This window comes from Phascolarctos cinereus, unplaced genomic scaffold (genome assembly GCF_003287225.1).
Source record: "Phascolarctos cinereus isolate Bilbo 61053 unplaced genomic scaffold, phaCin_HiC Scaffold_2;HRSCAF=192, whole genome shotgun sequence".
NCBI lineage: Eukaryota > Metazoa > Chordata > Mammalia > Diprotodontia > Phascolarctidae > Phascolarctos > Phascolarctos cinereus.
This window is the reverse complement of record NW_027555625.1, coordinates 32,466,781-32,485,594: the sequence shown is the minus strand read 5'-3', so window position 1 is coordinate 32,485,594 and position 18,814 is coordinate 32,466,781. Positions and strand designations below refer to the sequence as shown.

The following is an 18,814-nucleotide window of genomic DNA, read 5'->3' as shown; positions in this document are numbered from 1 at the left end:
TCAAGCCCAAAAAACCTTCTTAGAAGAGCTCAAAAAGGATTTTAAAAATTAAATAAGAGAGAAGAGAAATTGGGAAAAGAAATGAGCGTTATATAAGAGAGAGTCAACAGCTTGGAAAAGGAAGGACAAAAATTGGCTGAAAAAACAACTCCTTAAAAAGTAGAACTGGGGGGAAGCTAGGTGGCACAGTGGATAGAGCACTGGACCTGAAGTCAGGAGGACCTGAGTTCAAATCCGGCCTCAGACCAAACACTTGACACGTACTAGCTATGTGACCTTGGGCAAGTCACTTAACCCCATTGCCTCACAAAAAAAAAAAAAAAGTAGAACTGGACAAATGGAAGAGGAGGTGCAAAAGCTAAATGAAGAAAATAATTCCTTAAAAATCAGAATTGTGCAAGTGGAAACTAGTGACTATATGAGACAGTATGAGATATCGAGAATCAGTCAAACAAAATCGAAAGAATGAAAAAAACCAGAAGAAAATGTAAAATACCTCATTGGAAAAATAACTGACCTGGAAAACAGATCCAGGAGAGATAATTTAAGAATTATTGGACTACCTGAAAGCCATGATCAACAAGAGCCTGAACAGCATCTTTCAAGAAATTATCAAGGAAATTGCCCTGATATCCTAAAACCAGAGGGTAAAATAGTAATTGAAAAAATCTACTGCTCACCTTCTGAAAGAGATTCCAAAATGAAAACTCCAAGGAACGCTGTAGCCAAATGCTGGAATTATCAGCAAAAGGATAAAATACTACAAGCAGCCAGAAAGAAACAATGCAAATATGAAGGAGCCACAGTCAGGATTACACAGGACTTAGCAGCTTCTACTTTAAAGAACTGGAGGGCGTAGAATATTATATTTAGGAAGGCAAAGGAGCTTGAACCAACTAAAGGCAAAATTGAGTATAATCTTTCAGGGGAAAAGGTGGACATTCAATGAAATATGGGACTTTAAAACTTTCTTGATGAAAAGACCAGAGGTGAACAGAAAACTTGATTTTCCAATACAAGACTCAAGAGAAGCATAAAAAGGTGAACAGGAAAGGAAAAAAACCCCAACCAAATATGTTATTCAATGGATTAAACAGGATTTACATAACTATATGAAAAAATAATACTTGTAACTCTTGAGAACTGTATGTCTATTAAGGCAGTTAGAAGGGTATATATAGACAGAGGATATGAGTATAAGATGATTTTGATATGATGGTGTATAAAAATTCAGGAGTGGAAAAAGGATTGTACTAGAAGAAGAGGAAAGGGGAGGCAGAATAGGGTAAATTACACCACACAAAGAGGTACAAAAGACTGTTGTAGTAGAGGGAAAGAAGGGAGGGGTTGAGCATTGTTTGAACCTTACTCTCATCAGATTTGGCTCAAAGAGGGAATAACATACATGCTTGATTGGGCATAGAAATCTATCTTATTCTATAGGGAAATAGGAGGGGAAAGAGGAAAGAAAAGGGAAGGGAAGAGGCAAGTAAGTGGTACAGTGGATAGAGTACCTGCCCTGGAGTCAGGAGGACCTGAGTTCAAATCCAGCCTCAGACACTTGACACTTACTAGCTGTGTGACTCTGGGCAAGTCATTTAACCCCATTGCCTAGCCAAAAAAAAAAAAAGAAAAGGGAAGGGGTGGGACTGATACAAGGGAGAGCAGAAATAGAAGGGGAAAGGAGAAAAAGGATGGGCTGATAGAAGGGAGGGCAGATTGAAATAGATGGTGGTCAGAAGCAAAACACTGGTAAGGAGGGACAGGATGAAAGGAGAGAGAAAAGTATAAATGGGAAAAAAATAGATAGAGGAAAATACATAGTTAGTAAGTAATAATAACTGTGAATGTGAATGGGATGAACTTTCCCATAAAACAGAAGCAGATAGTAGAGTGGATTAAAAACCTAAATTGTACAATATGTTGTTTACAAGAAACACATTTGAAGCAGGGTGATACACAGAGTAAAGGTAAAAGGCTGGAGCAGAATATATTATGCTTCAGTTGGAGTAAAAAAAAAATAGGGGCAGCAATCCTGATCCCAGACAAAACAAAAGCCAAAATAGATCTAATTAAAAGAATTAAGAAAACTACATCTTGCTAAAAGATACCATAGACGATGAAGTAATATCAATACTAAACATATATGCACCAAGTGGTATAGCATCCAAATTCTTAGAAGGGAAGTTAAGTGACTTACAGGAAGAAATAGAAAGGAAAACTATACTAGTGGGAGACTTCAACCTCCACCTCTAAGAACTAGATAAATCTAACCACAAAATAAACAAGAAAGAAGTTCAGGAGGTGAATAGAATTTTAGAAAAGTTAGACATAATAGACCTCTGGAGAAAACTGAATGAAGATAGAAAGGAATGTATATTTTTCTCAGTGGTAAGTAGCACCTATACAAAAATTGAGCATGTATTAGGGCATAAAAATCTCACAATCAAATGCAGAAAGGCAGAAATACTAAATGTATCCTTTTCAGATCATGATACAATAAAAATTACATGTAAGAAACAGCCACAGAAAGATAGATGAAAAATTAATTGAAAACGAAATAATCTAATCTTAAAGAATGAGTGGGTCAAAGAACAAACCATAGAAACAATAATTTCATCACAGAGAACAACAATAATGAGATAACATACCAAAACTTATGAGGTGCAGCCAAAACAGTTCTTAGGGGAAATTTTATACCTCTAAATGCTTACATGAATAAAAGAGAAAGAGTAGATCAATGAATTGGACATGCAAACTAAAAAAAGCCAGAAAAAAGTTAAAAATCCCTGATTGAATACCAAATTAGAAATTTGAAAATCAAAGGAGAGATTAATAAAATTGAAAGTAAAAAAAAAAAGAACCTATCAAACTAATAAATAAAACCAAGATCAGGTTTTGTGGGGGAAAAAAAGCAATAAAATAGATAAACTTTTGGTTAATTTGATAAAAAAAAAAGAAAGAAGAAAACCAAATTACCAGTATCAAAAAATGAAAAAGGTGAATTTACCACCAATGAAGAGGAAATTAGAGCAACAATTAGGAGCTATTTTGTTCAATTGTGTGCCAATAAATCTGACAATCTAAGTGAAATGGATGAATATATACAAAAATATAAATTGCCCAGAGTAACAGAAGAGGAAATAAAATACTTTAAAAAAACATTTTAGAAAAAAGAAATTGAATAAGCTCTCAATGAACTCCCTAAGAAAAAATCTTCAGGGAAAGATGGATTTACAAGCGAATTCTACCAAACATTTTTTAAGAACAATTAATTCAAATGGCATATAAACTATTTGGAAAATAGGCAAAGAAGGAGTCCTACCAAATTCCTTTTATGACACAAATATGGTTCTGATACCTAAACCAAGAAGAACTAAAACAGAGAAAGAAAATTACAGACCTATTTCCCTAGTGAATATTGATGCAAAATTTTTTAATAAAACATTAGCAAAGAGATTACAGCAATTTATCACCAGGATAATACACTATAACCAGGTAGAATTTATATAAGGAATGCCAAGATGGTTCAATATTAGGAAAATTATCAGTATAATTGACCATATCAATAACAAAGCTAACAGAAATCATGTGATTATCTCAGTACATAGAGGAAAAGGCTTTTAACAAAATACAGCACCCATTCCTATTAAAAACACTAGAGAGTATAGGAATTAGAGTGTTCCTTAAAATTATAGGCAGTATCTATTATCAGCAAGCATTATATGTGATGGGGATAAGCTAGAAGCTTTCCCAATAAGATCAGGGGTGAAAAAAAAGGATGTCCATTACCACAATATACACTATTATTCAAAATTATATTAGAAATAATAGCTTTAGCAATAATAGAAGAAAAAGAAATGGAAGAAATCCAGGGCTGGGGAACCTGCAGTCTTGAGGCCACATGTGGCCTTTTAGGTCTTTGGGTATGGCCTTTGACTGAGTCCAAGTTTTACACAACAAATCCTTTTATTAAGGGGGTTTGTTCTGTAAAGTTTGGATTCAGTCAAAGGGCTTCACTTGAGGACATAGAGGGCCACACATAGCCTCAAGGCCACAGGTTCCCTACTCCTGCACGAAGGTAAGATCAAAACTGTACACGATTTAGACATAAGGATATTATCATAAGCTTAGAAGAGCAAGGAATAGTCTACCTGTCATATTTATGGAGGGGGGAGGTGGAGAATTTATGACCAAATAAGAGATAGAGAACATTATGAAATGCAAAATAAATAACTTTGATTACATTAAATTAAAAAGGTTTTGCATAAACAAAACCAATGCAAATGAGATTAGGAGAGCTGGGAAAGCATTTTATAGCCAGTGTTTCTGATAAAAGCCTCATTTCTCAAACATATAGAGAACTAAGTCAAACTTATAAGAATACAATATGCAATCCTTCCCCAATTGATAAATGGTTGGAGGATATGAACAGGCACTTTTCAGTGGAAGAAAGCTATCTATAGTCATATGAAAAAATGCTCTAAATCACTATTGGTTAGAGAAATGCGAAATTAAAACAATTTTGAGGTACCACATAACACCTAACATATTGGCTAATATGACAGAAAAGGAAAATAATAAATATTGGACAAGATGTGGAAAAATTGTTGGTGAAGTTTTGAACTGATCCAACCATGCTGGAGAGCAATTTGGAATGATGCCCACAGGGCTATAAAACTGTGCATACCCTTTGATCCAGCAATAGCACTGCTAGGTCTGTATCCCAAAGAGATCATAAAAAGGGAAAAAGGACCCACATGTATGAAAATATTTATAGCAACTCTTCTTGAGGTTGCTAAGAATTGGAAATTGAGGTGACTCCCATCAATTGAGGAATGACTGAACAAATTGTGGCATATAAATGTAATTGAATACTATTGTTATGTAAGAAATGTTGAGTAGGTGGATTTCAGAAAAACCTGGAAAGACTTACATAAACTGATGCTGAGTGAAGTGAGCAGAACTAGGAGAGCATTGTATACAGTAACAACATTGTGCAATGATCAACTATAATAGACTTAGCTCTTCTCAGCAATACAATGATCCAAGACATCTCCAAAACTCTCATGATGGAAAATGCTATCCACATCCAGAAAAAGAACTATGGCATCTGAATGCAGACCGAAGCGTACTATTTTCACTTTTTTTCTGTTTTTTTCTTTCTTGTGGTTTTCCCCCTTTGTTCTGATTCTTTTTTCACAACATGACTAATGTAGAAATATGTTTAACATGATTGTACATGTATATAACCTATATTAGATTGCTTGCTGTCTTGGGGAGGAGGGAAGGAGAAAAATCTGGAACTCAAAATCTTACAAAAATGAATGTTGAAAACTATCTTTACATGTATTGGAAAAAGAATATTATTAAATGGAAACAAAAAGTTAATAGCTATGTAGTTGCCAGGTACTTATAAAAACCTGGGGCTGGCAGTGGCTATTACAACATTGGTAGAGGAGCTGGGTTTGGAAGAATGAGGTGAGGTGCTTATGGTGGAGGGCATTCAGGCAATTATGACTACAATGGCTATAACAATGGATATGACTTTAAGTTGGATAGATTTGGAAGAGATGTTAATGACTGTTTTTTTTTTGTAATGTCTTCTTGTAGATATGGAGGTAGTGGGTCCACTTTTCTCAGCACAACAGGCCATTGTGTGCACAGGAGAGGATTACCTTATAGTGCTACTGAAAGTGATATGGTTTTTTCTCAACACTCAACTCTAAGTACACATTGAAATTGGATCTGATGGCAGAGTGACTGGAGAAGCAGATGTTGAATTTGCTTCTCAAGAAGATGTTGTCAGAGCTATATCAAAAGAGAAAGCTAATATACAGGAAAGATATGTAGAACCCTTCTTGAATTTTACAGTTGGAGAAAGGTGATGGTGCTTATGGAAGCCAAATGATGGAGGTATGGGTTTATCAATCCAGTCTATTTATGGTGGTCCAGCTAACCAGCAGCTGAGTGGGAGTTAGAAGAGACTATGGTGGTCAAAGCAGGATCAGTGGATGTGACCCAGTTTTATAGGAAAACTTCACTGATTTTCAATCAAACATTGTATAGGGAGCCAAGGAGCAATGAACAGCAGCTATTACAGTAATAGTAGCTTTGCATCTATGGGAGTGAATAGAATGGGAGGTATGTCTGGCATGTCCAGTATGGGTGGTAAAAGGGGAATACGATCCTGATCACTGATTCTTGGTCAACTTTTTTTTTAAAGGGAAAAAACCAAATAATACAAGCTTGGGATTTATGCTTACTGTAAGTGAAATCAGGATTGTTTTTAAAACTTCAGGTTCGGCATTGAGAAAATAAAATTGATTCCATTTTGTAATTGATTCTATTCTGTATCACTGCCAATATTTTGTATAGCTGCCAAAGTCAAATTTCTTTGCCTCTGAGTTAATTTAAGAAGTTAATGAGTTCAGAAGTTCAGATTTCCTCTCTGAGTTAAGTTTAAAAGTTCAGTTTCTCTATAAACCACTTTAATTAAAAAAAACCCTATTATCTCTATACCACCAGCTGTCCTTGTACAATTAGGAGAAATCTGTTATTGATATACCATTAGTTATTCATTAAGATGGGCTAAATCAATAAGAATATCCTAGATGGAAGGAAGAGTGTTGCTAGCCTGCATTCCCAATTTCTAGCCAATCATATGGTCCTTCATGCCTGCGATGCTTCAAACTTTGTAACCAGTCATATCATCTTCTCCATCTATGATCCTACAGGCTTTGTAATTAATCATATTATGCTTCTCATCTATGATGCTTCCTGCTAGTTTTGGGATGTTCTTTTTGTCTGTAAAAATGATCTGTCTGCCCTCATTTGGGATCTTTTGGCTTGCTGAGGAGTGAAAGACTCCTTTTATTGGTAACTGCTAGCTTTACTATTGAATTAAATATTCTTGAAACTTTGTGCCTCAGTTTACTTTAATTTCCACCCTTACAGTTGGCAACCATGAAGGGATTGAGGGAGGAAGGCTGGTTCCTTGGGATAGTCTCTTAGGGGAAGCATTTGAGCACTCCAGGAAAACTTTTCCCTAAGGGATTTCTCCATGGAGGACACCACGGAGACCTGATTTGCCCCTCAGGCCCAATTCTTCCAAGCCAAGATCAGGCCCCAACACTATTGTGGAAGTTGTAACTTTGCTTGTTTGTCTTAATGTAATGTACTGTTTGTGTATTAGAGCAATTGTTTGGTAATAATTGGCAGTAGAAAACCCAGAAATCCCCCTATGGGACAAGCCCCTTGGAGAAAATTTTTCTTCAAGAGACTGCCAGTTTAGACACGTCAGTGGCACTCCTTTAGGGTGACAGGAGGGGAAGGTTAAGTCCTGGACCTCTTGCTACAATTAATGAAAAGGAAAAGTTGACATTTCCCATTCAAGAAAAGATTGAGGAAGCCATTAATAAGTATGGAAACAGAGATGCTTCTCAACCCAAAAGTGAGTAACTAAAAATAGAACTCAAAAAGATTAAGTTGAATAATAAGGGAAGTCTCTCTGGCTGTCACCCAGGGACATTCTTACCCAAACTGGTCTAAGATATATAAGAATCTCAAAGGATCCCAAATTTGGCCTGAAAAGACTTCTACTTGAACACGCTAATTTTTAAGTCTTCTTGTGTCTGTCTTGTTGTATTATTTGTGTTTTGTAAGTCAAACTAGTTTTTATCTAGGGCCTGATCAGCCAAAGGAAGAAGAGTGAAAACTTTTTCTTCAGAAAGAAAGTCTCTCTCTTTTCTTTTAACTCTGGCCAAGTTAGAAGGCAGACAGAAGACTCAGATAAGAGAATCTTTATTCCTAGTTTGCAGAAATTTATGGCATCGTAAAATAATTAGAGACTATATTTGTGACTGAAATCTAAGCTCTCTGCTGTGAATTTCCAAAATGTGGTTTGAATGTTTTTATAAATGCTGAAATGTTTTAATGAGTTTTGAAGTAACTCTCTGTAGAATTTGCTTTAAGGACAAATGAGAATAGAACTGTGAAAGTTGCAGGGAAACGGCACTTAGATCTTTTTTTCACCCTATCTCCAGAAAGTGAGTGATTTATTGTTTTAGTGCAAGGGAGAAGGTAATTTCATGGATTAGAGAAAAGGGAACTGAAGGTAGTTTGAAGGTAGCCAAAGGGGGAAAAAAGATGACAACAACCAGGTTTGGTTCTGGTTCATGAAATGAGAAAAGCTTATATAAATCAGCTAGGTGGTACAGTGGATAGACCTCTGGCCTTGGAGTCAGGAGGACCTGAGTTCAAATCTGGCCTCCGACACATAACATTCATTAGCTGTGTGACCTTGGGCAAGTCACTTAACCCCATTGCCTCATCAAAAAAAAAAAAAGCTTATGTAAACCAGGGGAAAAAACTAAAAGGTATATAAGTTCCATTAGAACATCTAGGCATAAAGTCAAGATGGTGGAGAAAAAACAGCAACTTGCCTGAGCTTTCCCCAAACCCCCTCCAAAAACCTTTAAATAATGCCATAAAACAATTCCTGGAGTAGCAGAACCCAGAAAAAGATGGGTGAAATAATTTTCCAGCCAAAGGCAACTTAGAAGGTCAGAAGTAAAGGTCTGTTGCACCTGCTGAGAGTGGAGCATAGTACAGTGCAGGCCATGCCAGTGCAGACCCAGGCCCAGTAAACTAGGAGCATTAAATCAGCAGTAACAGCAGCTGCTTCCAGAGTTCTCAGCCCACAGATGGTAAAGGGGTCAAACAACTGGTCAGAAGGAGATTACAGGGATCTCTTTGCTAGTACTGAGGCAGCACTCTGTTGCTTTGCCCATACTCAGATCCAGGTCAGGGTTAAGGGTGACAGTCCCAGGATGAGGAGCAGCACTAGCACACCACAGCTTGCTGCTATGGTGCAGCAGGGACTCTCCTTACAATTCCAGGGCAGAAAAGAGTTCTTGTGGTTGTTCACAGACCAGATCACAGTCTGGAGAGTAATGTGCACATCTCTCCTTAGATCATACCACCTCGGAATAACTGAAAACTTACAGGTCCCTAGAAGTATCTCTGAGAGTAGCTGCACAAAACTCCAGAGCTTGGGACAGTGAGCTCTCCACCCTGGAAGCAGAGCCCTACTTTAACAAAGAATTACAAGTCAAGAAATAGGCGGGAAAATGAGCAGACAACAGAAAAAAATCTGACCAAAGAAAGTTACTATGGTGACAAGGAAATCAAACCACAAACTCAGAAGAAGACAGAAAAGTCAAAATTCCTACATCCAAAGCATCCAAGAAAAATACAAATTGGTCTCAGGCCTTGGAAGAGCTCAAAAACAATTTTGAAAATCAAGGAAGAGATATAGAGGAAGAATTGGGAAGAAAAATGAGAGTGATGAAAGACAATCATGAAAAATAAGTCAACAACTTGGTAAAGGAGACACATACACACAAAAAAAAGAATACTGAAGAAAATAACACCTTAAAAAACAGACTAGACCAAATGGTAAAAGAGGAACAAAAAGCCAATGAGGGGAAGAATGCCTTAAAAAGCTGACTTGGCTAAATGGAAAAAGAGGCACAAAAATTCACTGAAGAAAACAACTCCTTAAAAAGTAGAATTTTGGGGCAGCTAGGTGGTGCAGTGGATAGAGCACCAGCCCTGAAGTCTGGAGAACCTGAGTTCAAATCCAGCCTCAGACCAAACACTTGACACTTACTAGCTGTGTGACCCTGGGCAAGTCACTTAACCCCAATTGCCTAAAAAAAAAGTAGAATTGGCCAAATGGAAAATACTAAAACTCACTAAAGAAAATAATTCCTTAAAAATTAGAATTGAGCAAATGAAAGCTAATAACTTTATGAGAAATCAAGAAACAATAAAACAAAATCAAAAGAGTGAAAAAATTGAAGACAATGTGAAATATTTCATTGGAAAAGTAGGTGACCTGGAAAAGAGGTCCAGGAGAGATAGTTTAAAAATTATTAGACTATGTGAAAGTCATGATCAAAAAAAAGCCTAGACATCATCTTTCAAGAAATGATCAAGGAAAACTGCCTTGATATTCTAGAACCAGAGGGTACAACAGAAATTGAAAGAGTCCACCAATCACCTCCTGAAAGAGATCCCAAAATGAAAACTCCCAAGAACATTATAGCCAAATTTCAGAGCTCCCAGGTAAAGGAGAAAATACTGCAAGCAGCCAGAAAGAAACAATTCAAATATTGTGGAGCCACAGTCAGGATAACATAAGATTTAGTAGCTTCTTCTTTAAAGCATCAGAGGGCCTGGAATATCATATTCTAGAAGGCAAAGGAGTTTAGATAGTAACCAAGAATCAACTACCCAGGGGCAGCTAGGTGGCATAGTGGATAGAGCTCCAGCCTTGGAGTCAGGAGGACCTGAGTTCAAATGTGGCCTCAGACACTTGATACTTACTAGCTGTGTGACCCTGGGCAAGTCACTTAACCCCAATTGCCTCAACAACAACAATGAAAAAAAAGCAAAAAAAAAAAAGGAAGAAGAAGATTCAACTACCCAGCAAAACTGAGGATAATCTTTCAGGGGAAAAAAAATGGATATTCAATGGAAGAGAGAACTTTCAAGTATTCCTGATGAAAAGACCAGAGCTGAATGCTGGGAGAAAGAGAAAAGGAGAGATAGAATGAGGTAAATTATCTCTCTTAGAAGAGGCAAGAAAGCCTTTATGGAGGAGCAGGGGAGGGGAAGTGAGCAAACCTTACTCTCATCAGAATTGGCTCAAAGATGGAATAATATACACAGTTAGTTGGGTATGGAAATCAGTCTTACCCTAAAGGAAAGGAGGAGGAGAAGGGAATAAGAAAAGGGGGGTGGTGGTGACAGAAGAAAGGGCAGATTGGGGGAGTGAGTAGTCAGAAGCTAAACACTTTTGCAGATGGACAGGATGAAAGGAGAGAGAGAATAGAATAGGCAGGAGGGAAATAGAATATAGGTAAATACTGTTAGCAATAGTAACTGTGAACAAAATTTTGAAGCAGGTTTCTTTGATGAAGGCCTCATTTCTCAAACATATAGAGAAATGAGTCAAATTTATAACAATAAGAGCCACTTCCTAACTGATAAATGATCAAAAGATACGAGCAGTTTTCGGATGAAGTAATCAAAGCTAATCTATAGCCATATGAAAAAATGCTCTAACTCATTATTGATTGGAGAAATGCAAATTAAAACAATTCTGAGGTACTACCTCATACCTATTAGATTGGCTAATAGGACAGAAAAGGAAAATGACAGAAATGAGACATTAATGCGCTGTTGGTAGAATTGTGAACTAATTCAACCATTCTGCAGAGCAGTTTGGAACTATGCCCAAAGGGATATAAAAGCATGCACACCCCTTGACCTAGCAATACCATTACTAGGTCTGCATCCCAAAAGAGATAAAAAACAAAAAGGAAAAGGACCTATATGTACAAAAATATTTATAGCACCTCTTGTCTGGTGGCAAAGAATTGGAAATTGAGGGGATGCCCATCAATTGGGGAACAGCTGAACAAATTGTGGCATGTGATTATGATGGAATACTATTGTGCTATATAACAAATTATGAGTAGGATGCTCTCAGAAAAACTTGGAAAGACTTGCATAAGCTAATGCAAAGTGAAATGTGCTGTGTGCAAAGTAATAGCAAAATTGTGTGATGATCAGCTGTGAATGACTTAGCCATTCTCAGCAATACAATGATCCAAAACAACTTTGAAGGACTTATGATGAAAAATGCTATCCATCCCCAGAGAAAGAACTGATGGTGTCTGAATACAGATTGAAGTGTACTTTTTAAATTAGTTTTTCTTGAGGGTTTTTTTTTTGGTTTATGTTTTCTTTCACAACATGACTAATATGGAAATGTTTTGCATGACTACACTTATATAATCTATATTGAATTGCTTGCCTTCTCAATGAGGGGAGGTGGGGAGGGAGAAGGGGAGAGAATTTGGAACTCAAAGTTTAAAAAACGAATGTTAAAAATTGTTTTTTGCATGCAGCTGGGGAAAAATAAAAAAACTAAAAATTTTTAAGAAGAACATTTAATTAGATACTTTTTAGTTTTATAAATTAAAGTTAAGTACAAATCAATTTAGAGAGAAATTTTTGAATTGGTGTGTGTTTTCAAATTAGAAATCTTACTATAAATCATATTAGACTCCCCAATTTAAGTATGGATGTTAACTGGAGTAGATTTCAAATGACTTGTCAAGAAGACAATGAAGCTCCTACTCATTTTTATGATAAATTTTAGACGCACTACACAGGATTTGGGCATTAGATTCACTCAAACCATGTGATGCAGAAATAATTAACTCTGCTTTTGTTAATCAAAAGCAAGAATTAAGTGGTATATCTATATTTTCTGCCGTAGCTGGCATGAAACAGGTATGGGCAAACTTAAAAGCATCATGTATATAAGGGAAAGAAAGAAGAAAGGGAAAAATCTGAATCAACATGTCCACCCCACTCCACAGCAATGTTACACCCCTAAAAGGTCTTACTCTTCCTGGTGACCTGTCCCCAGTCCCAACTGTGCCTCTACAAGCCTCAACTATAGTCTACCTTCCTCAGCTCCTCTACATCATAAAACTGCAGGTTAGAGAAAGGGAAGTCAGTTTGGGCTAAATTTCAAAGCCAGTTTACAATCTGAAATTTAAAGAACTATCTTACTTCTTGCGCATGGAAAGAGAAGCTTACTTAAGGGAGCAACTTGAATGAATAAAATTGAATTTGGAAAAATGCTTTGTGTTACTTCTGTGAATGATATAACAGAACTTAACTGTTATTTGAATAGACCAGGCATTTGCAAGCTGTTAACCAGGGCTGGGAGAACTTAGGCCCCCTCTGCTGTGACTCAGCAGAAAGGATAAGCCATTGTAGGCTTCCTGCCTTGTGTTCTGTGTTACAGACCTGTTAGAACTCTAGTGGTTACCACTTCTGTCTCCCCTTCTGACTGCACCCAACTTAAGGAAAAATTGTGAGATGGCATTAATGAAGTAGAATTGGAATTTAGATATTTACTATAAATTTCATGTCATGGATTAAAGGTTTTTATAACTGCTAAAAAATCTTAGTGGATTTTTGGCCGTTTGCACTAAGGATTCAGATCAAGAGTAAACAGCGCAAGCTCCTCTCCCCTTTTTGGAGGTAATAGATGTATTATTCTAGTTAAGGAAGTGATTTTACCTAGTAGAGAATAAACAGAATTAAAGCTAGTTTGAAATAATTGTTTGAGTAAAGTAGTAAAGTTGCCTGAGTTGAAATAGACCATGCAACTTAAGAAGCAAAAGTTTAGTAATTAATTTATATATGAGGAAATCTATGGAGGAAAAATCAGTGGAGCAAAGATTAGTTCCAAAGATAGTCTGGGATATGTTTGGGAAATGAAGATTAAAGGAATCAAGTAAATAGAAGGAAGTAAGGGGAGTGGTGGATCAGAGTAAGAAAAGAGAACAAGAAAGGCCCAGTTTTTTCAGGGCTTTACTCAAAGTCCTTGGAGGAGTATAATGAAGAATGAAATCTTGAGCAAGCAGGGTTTGAAAGCAAGAGGGGTTTGGAGTTTTACAAAGGATGGTTTGAGATAGGTTTGAGAAAGATCTTTTGAGTTAAGAAGGATATGAGAAGTGCTATGCAGTTATTCTTTGTGATATGGAAACTGTAGTCATAAAACTGCAGCATGAAATTCCTGGCCTCCAAAAGGGATGGGAATTTGAGGTTGTCATGTATAGCCTCTCCCTGTCTCTCCTGCAGAGTTAAAACTGAAAAGCATCAGGGACAGGTGAAAGAGGCAGGACTAGATTGTTAACACAAAAGGATATTTTTTGGGGGGGGTAATTTAAAAAGAAATAAAGAGGAAGCTATGAAGAAGCAGGAAGTGTTATCAGATTCTTTGAAATTAAGTGAATTAATAACAATGGGTCCTAAATTTTGAAGTACTGCTAACTAATGGCCCTTGGGAAATTTTTTTTTGAAATTTTATTTTATTTTATTTTAGGCAATTGGGGTTAAGTGACTTGCCCAGGGTCACACAGCTAGTAAGTGTCAAGTGTTTGGTCTGAGGCCGGATTTGAACTCAGGTCCTCCTGACTTCAGGGCTGGTGCTCTATCCACTGCTTGAAATTTTAAATGTTACCATTACTGATTAAAAATCCAGATTTGATTTGGACAAAATTTTGTTCTGAAACTAAATAGCGTAACTGTGGTAAAGTAGAACCTAATTCAAACTATATTTATTATTTAGCATTAAGACAATCATGCCTCAGGAAAATCTGAGTCAAAATTTAGGCTCATAAATTCATTAGCTGTGTGAACTTAAGCAAGTTATCTTGCCTCTGTTTGCCTCAATTTCCTAATCTGTAAAGATGAATCACAGCACCTACCTCCTAGGGTTGTTATGAGGATCAAAATGATGTAGTGATTGTGAAGTGCTTAGCACCGTGCCTGGTGTGTGTAAGCACTATGTAAATGTTAACTACTGTTATTGCTATTATTATTTCTTTAATTGAATATAAATGCCCCATACTGGGTAACTCTATATGGGATTTTAAATGTGATTAGTTTGAAATGCTAAAAGTGATATAATGAATGATCTTTCTTATGTAAAATAATTTGGAAATTCATTCAACTGAATTGTTATCATTTGCCTGATAATAGGTTTTGTTTTATGTTTTAAATACATGATATTGTATATGTTATTATTGTGTTTCTAAATTTTCTTTTAATGTAATTTTGGGAAGTTATTGCATAAGAAATGCTGTTAAGAGGATGACGCAGTTGTATCGCGGGAAAATTTAACTCCTTTTGATAAGGATGCTATAAAATTATTAATTAGGTTTTTAGAGGCTACTGCCGTAATGTTAAAACTTATCAAGTATTTAATTGGATAGATTTTAAAAGAGAAAAATAATTGCTTACTTGGTGGGAAAAAAAGAAATGGAGAGAGACCTTGTAAAGTCTCCTTATTTGTAAACTTGTCAAGTTTCTTTGGACCATCTGCTTAGACAAGGTCATAAAATCTTGTAAAAGAACTTGTGAATTGGTTTACTGAGAAAATGGGACTTCATCTTTCATTAGAAACATTCTTTGACAAAGATGGGGGTAGAGGGACTTACAAATCTGGTTATCATATAGAAGCAATTTATATAATGATTTATGATTACAAAAATTATGAAGTTATAACTACAATAGCATATTTTGAAGTTACATTTTGGGCCAACTTAGTCCCAAAAGACTCCTGTTTTAAAGATTTAATTTCATTTGGGGGATTAATATATAATGCCTTAAGAGATAGCTATCTGTTAATCTGAACTATAGCCAGCATTTTTTTAAATGACCTATCATATATTCACTACGTGCAATTACAGAATGTAATTATTTTCTTCATTTCTATTGATTGATTTTTACCATGATGAATTTAACCTCAAGAAGAAGCACGAAAAGAAGAAAAGGATGTTGAGTGATTTTTTTTTAAATATAAAAAGCCTGGTAAACTTTTTATTGCTAACTGTTATTGCAAAAACATTGGAGTAATAGTAACTTATCTAGACCTAGGCTATGATTAGTGAAGCTTGCTATTTGAGGTAAAAGTTGAGTTTTGAATTCAGATATATATGTCTGAAATAGCTTTAAAACAGTCATCCACTATTTGAGGGAAATACCACAAGCTGCTCAAAGGGAGTGTAATGCAAAAACAGCTACAGGTGGATGTCTGCATTGGGGAAAAGTTGAGAGGATGACCTTGGCATAGTGGAAGATAGAGTACTCTTGACTCAGTTTCCTCATTGTGTTATTTCATTTTTGGACAGACTGTTTCCCACCTGATTAATCCTAAGCCTGGCAGTTATACCATGAAAATAATGTGGATCTTGGCTGTAGGATTGGCTGTTCCAAATAGTAACTATATCTCTTATCTGACATCAAACAGACCTAAGGATGTTATATCCTAGTATACCTATATTAAGTCATTCTATACCCTTAGGTATAGGTTTGGAGGACCAGTCCTGATGCTGTTAGAACCATATACCTGCTCCTTCCCTCACAGGAATCTCTCTACCCAAAGCAGGTATAACTGTATTTTTTTAATATAATGAATCTTGTTGCAATACTCCAACACTTCTAAGTTACTATAATATGATGCAAATATGAAAAATCTACTGTTTTCAAACTGAATTGGTAGGAAATTTTATATCCTAATCGACTAAGGGCTTGGGCTTGCTAATAGTTATATATTTGTATATCAGATTAGGTTCTTGAAATATCTTCTTTGGGGATGATGAGGGATGACATTCTCCTAAGGGGGAAACTTAAGAAAGATGTGAAAATTTTCTAATTAAGTGAAATAGTAAACTTAGAGAAAACAGGATATTTATGTAAATGATTTGGCATCCAAATGTTTCTAATGAGAAATTTGGGTTCTGAGTTTTTGTAATAAGTTTTCAAAATTGGATTAAGGATTTTACATATAAAATTGCACTGATAATTGTGAAGAGAGTGAAATTTTTTTTTTCCAATTTGAAGCATCTCTGTGATCATTTTAAGAGAAAGAGGGACCCATTTTAAAAGTCAGACCCTTAGATATTCTTTTTGAAGATTCTTCCTTCAGCCCATTGTTGGCAGTGGGTACAGTCTCTATCAGGTACAGGGTTTGGGTAAAGACAGAAACAGCAAGTGGCATATAAAAACTGAAATTCTCTGAAGTTTCAGGTGAATTATGGGTTCCTAATCTGATGTCCTTCTTATAATTTGTTGTTAATAAGATCAGGACCACAAGGTTTGAGCTAGTTTTTACCATATGAGCCAGTAATTCAAAAACCAAACTTAGAAGGTTGTACTGACTGAACAACAACCACAACTAAACTGCATTAATTCTTGTTCCTGCAGATTTTAGCAGAATTACCTAGGAATCTCAGTAAGTCATTTGGAACCAGAGAAGCAGATCTTCAAATAGGAGCCCCCTTTGGAGCTGCCCTGGGAATGAGATCAATTCCAGAATGTCCAAGAGAAGTTTCCAGGTACTAGATGACTACCTGACTACATGCTATTGGTTATTCTTTCAGGTAGACTAAATTAATCAGAATTTCCTAGATGAAAGGAAAAAGTCTTGCTAGTCCACATTCATGACTTTCAACCAATTATATCGTTCCCCATATCTATGATGCTTTGTACTTTTTAACTAGTTATATTGTCTTACCCATCTATGATTACGATGTTGCTTTCTAATTTTTGGATGATTTTCCTTTAGTCTATAAAAATAATCTGTGTACCCTCATTGAGGGTCTTTTGGCTTCCTGAGGAGCTAAAGACCCCTTTTATTGGTAACTGCAGCCTTTCCAATAAATTGAATGCTCTTGGAAATTTGTACCTCAGTTTGCCTTAATTTCAATTGCAACAGTATTTTTGAACAAAGAAAAAAAGTTCATTAGGATGTAATAATCAAGATGAGTAAAAACTAACTGTTAAACAATTTCAACTTTTTTCAAGGTCGTTACATTGGACGAGTATACTTCAGCAGTAAGCTTATTTAGGTTAAAGTAATTTCAATCAAGTTAAGTGTTGTTCTTATACCACACTACACAGTTACTGTTTGAGATGCATGTTGGGAGACACCCTTTTTTGTAAGACATGTGTAGGAGCTGTGACTGTAATTTCAAAAGTGAAACATTTGACATGTTCTAGTTTATTTCATTTACTATCCTGTAAGGCACACATGTTTAAGCTTTCACTTTGTTGTTGTTAGCAGGGAAAATTTGGAACACAATACAGATACTTTATGATTTTGGTCTTGATGTTTGTATCAAATGCTGAGGTCTTGATTTAAATCTTTCATATTATTATGATTTCCTTTTAGGTATTGCACTTAGTGAAACCTGTCAAATAAATTTCTCTTTCAAAAAAGGGAAAAGAAATTAACAATCATTTTTTTCTCTCCCACCTCCCCACTAAAAGAAAGAAAAACAAAATGCTTGTAAAAAATGAATAGCAAACAAAACAAATCACTACATTGGCTACGTCAAAAATGTCTACCTCATTCAGCTAAATAAGTAATTATTGGGTGTGCATGTTCAAATGTTTTACTGATAGGGATATGTGATCAAAAAAGTTTGAAGACCATGTAGGTCTAAACTTTGGTGCACAGTTGGATAGATAACACAAAGAGTTTCTCCTGAAATATATATATATATGTGTGTATGTATGTGCATGTGTATTTATACATATACATGAATATGTGTGTCTATATATACATACACACACATACATACATATCTCAGATAGATGTTGCAGAAGAACAATGAGCTCATCCCAGGATCATATAAGAGAAAAAGACAATACTAGATTACATTTGGAAAATTGAGCAGTGCTTTCAAGAATCCTAAGCTTCTCACTGAAAACACATCTTTTAAATACGATCATTTTTTTGGATGCTAAATGGCTGTGACTCAGGAAATAACTCCACTTTGGATAAATCAAAATTGTGGGTCACTCAAGGGTCATTGGAGACTCAGTGGGTATGAATAGGTTGCTACACATGATCAGAGATAACTTTATGCTTAAAAACATCCTGCTAATTTATATAGGGCTTTAAGGCTTGCAAAATGCTTTGTACAGTTCACCTCATTTGATTCTCACAACAAACCTGGGAGGTAGGTACTACTGTTATCTCTGTTTTACAGAGGAGAAAACAGATGAGAAAGGTTAAGTGCCTTGCCCAGGGTCACATAGCTAGTAAGCATCTGAGGCAGGATTTGAACTTAGGTCCAATTACCATGCTTTATCCAAAATGAAAGAAATGTGTGACTGTAAAAGGAGGCAAGTCAGATATATAGCCTGAGCA

General features: G+C 35.9%; 1 pseudogene; it reads left to right on the top strand.

Moving 5' to 3' along the window:
- The first annotated feature begins 5,327 nt into the window (after positions 1-5,327).
- On the top strand, positions 5,328-6,194 carry LOC110196337 (heterogeneous nuclear ribonucleoprotein H2-like; annotated as a pseudogene).
- Positions 6,195-18,814: the final 12,620 nt, after the last annotated feature.